Below are 6,542 nucleotides of genomic sequence, written 5' to 3'. Positions count from 1 at the left end.
TATTAAATACTAAATTCTAACAATTAAGTTTAGTGTTGAGAAAATCATAATACTAAACTTATGTAATACCACACATGTAAATGGTAAACCTAAAAAAGGGATCGAACCAGACAAAAACTCGAAAAATTGAAAGTTTTAGTTTCGGTGATGAAATAGTTCGTATCAATTTTTAAATTTTTAAAATCAGGGCATACTAGTTTGGTTCTAAAATTTATCTAAAATTGAATCGAACTGGACCAGTTATATCCCTTGACACAACTAGGCCTACAATCGCCAACATGTCTTTCAGACAACACAATATTGCAAGCACTGTGGGCCATTCTGCATCTTCTCAAAGTTAATGTCCACCAGAGTTATGTTAATTATTGTCTCAAGATTTTCAAGTTCAACGTACTATTTTTTAGAAAGTACATGTAACTTGCATAATTTAGGATTGCAAATTGATGTGCTTAATTTCTATATAAGTTTTGTCATACTTTTATTCTTAATTTTATGCTAGTTTATGTTTAATTTTCTTATTTATTAGAGTTTTTATTTACTTTATTTATTTTTGTTTAGGAATAAATAAATTGAAGGAGTCATGGAAATTGAAAAAGCCATTAAGAGGATAGGAAACGTTCATTTCTCGAAATTTCTGAAATACTTTCGGTATTTGATTGATAAATTTTTCTAGAAAACTCCAATAAGGATAATTTCAGTGTCTATAGAAAGCCAAGAGAAAATCTTAGAATTTTTGTGTAGAAGCCTTTGCCAAAAACAAATATCTAGAAGGCAAAAAGGGCGCATCAAGTCAAAAGTCGCAAAACTTCCGAATGCCTGAAATACCCTTCAGTATTTGGAGCATAACTTCTTGTAGAAAAGTCCAATAAGGGCAATCTTGGTGTCTACGAAAAGCTGAGATAAAACAAGAATGTGCCAACGTGATTTGTGCGGCCTTTATGTAAAATATTATTAATCTTAATGTGCTCAAATGCTTTTAAATTAGCATAGACATATCGCGGGTTATCGTATGTTGAGTAATTCTAATTCTACTCGAGAGAGGGTCTTAGATAAGTTAGAATATTTCACATCAAATAGGATGATAATTGATTGATTGTATAGTTAGGATTTGGGATTGGATTGATTAGGTGAGTCGGATGCCTTAGTGTTTTCTTCTTGAGTGAAATCTTCTTCTTTTCAAGTGTTTGGTCAATTCTTCAATTGTTGATTTGATTTAATTTGTTGTTGCTTTTCTAATTCAAAATCCACCACTTTTCTTGATTTTCAAATAACTTAGAATTAGAACAATTTCAATAGTTAATAGATAAATAGTCCTCGTGGGTTCGACATCTTTTTTATCATTATATTACTTGGTACGATTTCGTGCACTTGCGAAATTTCGTAACACAAATATCATTTCTCAAGAGTAATGTTAGATACAGTTTTAGGGTGTACAAATCCCGCACACTCCCTATCTACCAATCCCAAAACTTAGCCCAACGCCTCATTTATTAGATTTATGATAAGTTTGGCCATGACTTATCTCCAGACATGTTTTGGTAACCATAAAATTCGTAAAATCTTCAAAACTTTCATAATTTTCGTAACTTCATTCTTAAATATTCACACTACTTTTCAAATTTATATTTTCACTTTTACAAAAATTAATACAATACTTATTTTAAAAAAAATATATTCAATTTTTTCTATCATTTTCCAAAACCTAATCTCCCAACTTTCACAATTCTCAAATATTTATGCTGCTCTTTCATCATCTTGATGAATCAGCAATTGCATCTAAAAACTAAAATTATAAATTTAATTTTTTAATTTATATTTTAACATTATTATTGTTAATGTTTTCTTAACAGATACAAAAGATAATTAAATAGAGTGGCTTTATAACCACTTCTTTAATCATTAAGTAAAGAACAAAAACCACCGTCAAGAGCTCCATGTGTGGATTTAGCATTTCTCAATTAAATATTGTTGGCTTGTAAAGAGCTTCACAAGTGTTACATCACAAATATTTTTCCAATACTGATTTTTTCCATGCAAAGTTGGGTAGCTATCCATCTTATATTTGGAGAAGCATCTTATATGCTAGATCTTTACTTCAAGAAGGGATTATATGGAGGATTAGGAATGGATAGTCAGTTAAAATATGGTCAAATAAATGGTTGCCCCAACCAACTACATTCAAAGCTTAAAGTGGACAGAACACACTGGGGGCAGATGCTAAAGTAGAGGTTCTAATCGATGAAGAAACAATGGAATGGAACCTCAATCCAATAAGAGCAGTCTCTTCAAAGGAAGATGCTGAAATAATAAGCCAGGTTCCTATCAGCCACTGCAACAGGCCAAATAAACTGATGTGTAGAAGCACAACAAATGAGGACTATTTACCTATTAACTATATTACATCAATATTACATAGGGTCTATCAAATGTTACAAGACATTACAACATTTGAAACCAGGGTATCCAATCGAGTTAATAACAATATAGTTAAAAGTGGCACATGGGAGAATCCACCACCAGGTTTTTGCAAGATAAATTGGGATGCGATAGTTGATAAAAAGCAATGTATGATTGAAATTGGGATTGTTGTGAGGGATGAGGAAGGCTACCTACTGGCCACCATGAAGAAGAAGCAAGCTTTATTTCTTGATCCAGTATTAGGAAAAGCAAAAGGTGCACTCACAACAATAAATTTTTGTATTGATTTGGGAATGAGAAAGGTAGCTCTAGAAGGTGATTCCAAAAGAGTACTAGTAAAGGAAATTTAGAAACAAGTGGTAGATGAACGCTATTTTGGGATGACCATTTCAGACATAGATCAAGAATTATATGTTTTGATGCTTGTAATATTAAACATATCCATAAAGAAGATAATGTAGTTGCATATACACTTGGTAAAAATGCTTTGCTTATATCATAATGTATAGTGGATCCGGAGGATACTCCCTACTATATTTAGGGTCTATTATAATATAGTTGATCAATGGAATGAGCTAAAAAAAAAAAAAAAAGCGCATTAATTGGATGTTATTAAGATAGAGTATATATGCATCCTGGAACTTTCCTCTGAACTTTCCCTCATTTTCACTGGGTGGAGGGGTTCAGAGCTTAGGCTCCGACCACCTCCTCCCGTAGCCAGCCCCAGAGGCTTTTTTATTTTTACGTTGCTCTGTTTGTTTTTTTTTCCCTAGGTTTTTCCTTAGTTTTTCCTCTTTAGCGTTGATCCTAATCGATCTACTGCTTTCCAGCCTCTTTAGTTTTTCAGCCGCAGCCACATCCTACAGCGATATTGGCAGCCACGCCCGACTCCACCAGCTTCAGAGGCCTCAGATCCTTTAGATCTGGTCATCCGTCCACCTCCTTAGGCAGATCCTTTATATCTGCTTGTGTTGACCCGTGTCCGGCGACTCGGCTTCGATTCCGACTACTACTCTATGTTACCGCTTTCCATAACCAGTGATCTTGTAAGAGGGATCAAAGACCTCTCCAAAAATCATCTCCAGACAATATGTGACAATGCATTCACCACCTTTACCGCTTCCAGTGGTGGTTCCACAGTCTTCAGCGGTGGTTCCATCCTTCGCATTTTTGCGAACATATTTCTGTCTTTTGATAAGACGACGTCCTTTTGTAGAACATGGGTAGGGACCAAGAAATTGGTCCCAAATAAACCCGCTCATCACATTGCACTGTTTTCTATTACTTTTTGGGGCAATTCTTGGGAAATCTCACCTCCTCTTTATGTATTATTTTTTTAGTTTAATAAAATTAACTTGCTTAAAAAAATAAAAATGCACAAGATTAAAATCAAGGGAACTTGGACTTGTTGTGATGATAAGAGCACTCATGAGTGGTCATGTCGGCACTTGGTTCCCTGAAGTACCTGGTGGAACACACTTACACCTAGCACAACACGTGCTACACGCTCTGATGCATACCTTTGTGATATGAACCCGCGTGAATGGAATCCCTTGAACCCACAATCAATTTGAAAACTCTCCAAGAAAGCCAAAATCAAGTCAATGGATGGAGAACCTCGATCCGATGAGAACTCGTTTCAAAACCTAAATTATATTAAAATCTAGACCCGTTGAAGAATATGTCTCAAGAGCCTAGATTACAAAGGAGGAACGCCACAAAGGTTGTGATTTACCTTTGATAAGTTCAAAAGTTCAATTAAGAACAAGAGGAGTAAAACTCAACTCACAATGAATAAATTCATCAAATTTTATAAACTTCTGAAAATGAGGCTTCAAAGAGTATTTAAACTAAAATCTAATTAAAACCCTAGCTAAATTAAAGTCCCTTTTACCTAAAATGCCCCTGATGAACAGTGCCGCAGCTACAGTGTTGCGGCTACAATATGCTACAGTAACCTCGTGAAACTCTAGTTCAATAAAATAATAAATTTTCCAACATGCCCTTGCATAGGCCCCCTTAAGTCCTTTCCGTAATAAACTCAATTATTCTAAACTAATAAATAAGTCATTTAAATGAATTAAATAAATTGAAAGCCTTTAAGTGCCCAAAGCCTTTAGGTAATGTTGTTGCCCTTTCCATAGTTTATCAAATGAATCAAAACTGAATCTTCATCCTTTAAGCCCTTGAACTTGTAATTGACTCACCTGGAACTTTCAACATATCTTTAAGACTAAGCTCACCTTGGTTCCCATCACTTTGGCTCGAGTGTAAATTGGCAAACTGCATCTCCACAGTTCTCAACAGCCTTTATCATAAGAGGACTCATGAGTGGTCATGTCGGCACCTTCCACCGACATGACCAATCAACGCAAACATGTCCGGAGATAATCAATGGCACTTGGTTCCCTGAATTACCTGGTGGAACACACTTGCACCTGGCATAACACGTGCTACACATGCTCTAACGCATACCTTTGGCCTCGAGTGTAAACTGGCAAACTGCTCCTCACCTTGCACAGTTCTTAGCAGTTTTTATCATTCACACCATATATTATATTTATTTTATTTTATTTTTTATTTTACTTATAATAAATATATAATATATAGATAATAAGCAGAATAACTCAATTAATTAAATAAAAATAAAATAAATAATAAATAATTTAAAATATATAAAATATGTAGTGTGAGTTGATGAATAGCATTCCTCATAAAATTTTCAAATTTTAGAAAAGTGTTTTTAAAAAAATATGAACTCCACTTTTAAAACTAATTTTTTCACGATAGACTTCAATCTATTTTCACCATTGCATGCTCCACACTAGGGCTGTATAGGAGCCATCTAAACCGGTCAGAAACCCATCAGACCGGCCGTTGGAGCATGGAACTGGCCGAAACCGGTGGAGAATCGATCGGCGTGCGAAAACAAATAGATAAAACTGATATCAGCCTGTTCGGCGTCAATTTGAACCTGGTTCAAACCGCTGAACTGGATGATTAAAGAAAATATTATATATATATATATATATTGTACTCAAAACGACGCCGTTCTATTTAAGTTCAAGTGGAACGGCGTCGTTTTAAGCCTGTAGTTGTGTTTTAAGTACAACTGAAACGATGTCATCGTTTTATTCATAACGTATTAAAAAAAAATTAAGAAAAATTTAAGCAGAACGACATTGGCGTCATTTTGAAATTAGATCGTCTTCTTCCCTCCCTTCTTATTCCTCTGATTCACTTATCTTTTATCTCATCATCTCTTTCTCCTCTGGAACACTCTCTTTCTACTCTTTCAGACGAAACTCGCCGCTAGGGGACTAAGAACTGACCTTGAACCGCTGGAATCGATACGGCCTGTGTTTTTCCTCTCCATCAACCGGTTACGATCGGTTGCTCCACCCCTTTTTCTCTTATTGGTCGGCATCGGTCTTGCCCAAATACCGTGCCGAAGGAGTCGGTTTTCACCCCTACTCCTCACTTGTATGTATAGTACGTCGACAAGGCCATGCATACCGGCATTCGTACCCACGAAAGGAATTGGAAGCCTTCTATTGGCTCCTTTCACCACCTGAAAAAAAATAAATAATTAAGCATAAGAAATTAAAAAACATGCGGTATTAATATGATGAAAATTAAGAAGGTGGTGGGTCATAGTGGCCTGCAGGTGGTAGTCATGATGATCAATATATATTATTAATTAAACCTGGGATCGCTTGTCTTAATTAATCTTATCATCGGATGAAGCCTTTGAGATTAATTGAGAGCATCAATCGAGGAAAATCATCATCAGCTATAAAATAAAATAAAATAAATTATTAGTGTATGATATTAATTAGTTTTACAATGTATATATATAGATATATATATATATAAATAATTTATATAAGTTCTAAATAGATAAATCTCATATAAATTAGATATATCAAAAGAGAAAACACGCTATTATAAGAATTAGTAAGGGTAATGCCATTTGGTAGAAGCAAGCAAGCAAGCAATACTAGCACTGCGTTCTGAAAGAAGTCAAAATAAGGAGGGACCGAGGAGGAGGAGGAAGAGGTAGCTGCTGAGGTACTTCAGAGCATTCTCAACGTATTAGTTAAAGTTAAATGATACTTTTAGTT

The sequence above is a fragment of the Juglans regia genome, chromosome 13 (assembly GCF_001411555.2).
Source record: "Juglans regia cultivar Chandler chromosome 13, Walnut 2.0, whole genome shotgun sequence".
Lineage (NCBI taxonomy): Eukaryota > Viridiplantae > Streptophyta > Magnoliopsida > Fagales > Juglandaceae > Juglans > Juglans regia.
This window is presented reverse-complemented; position numbering follows the sequence as displayed.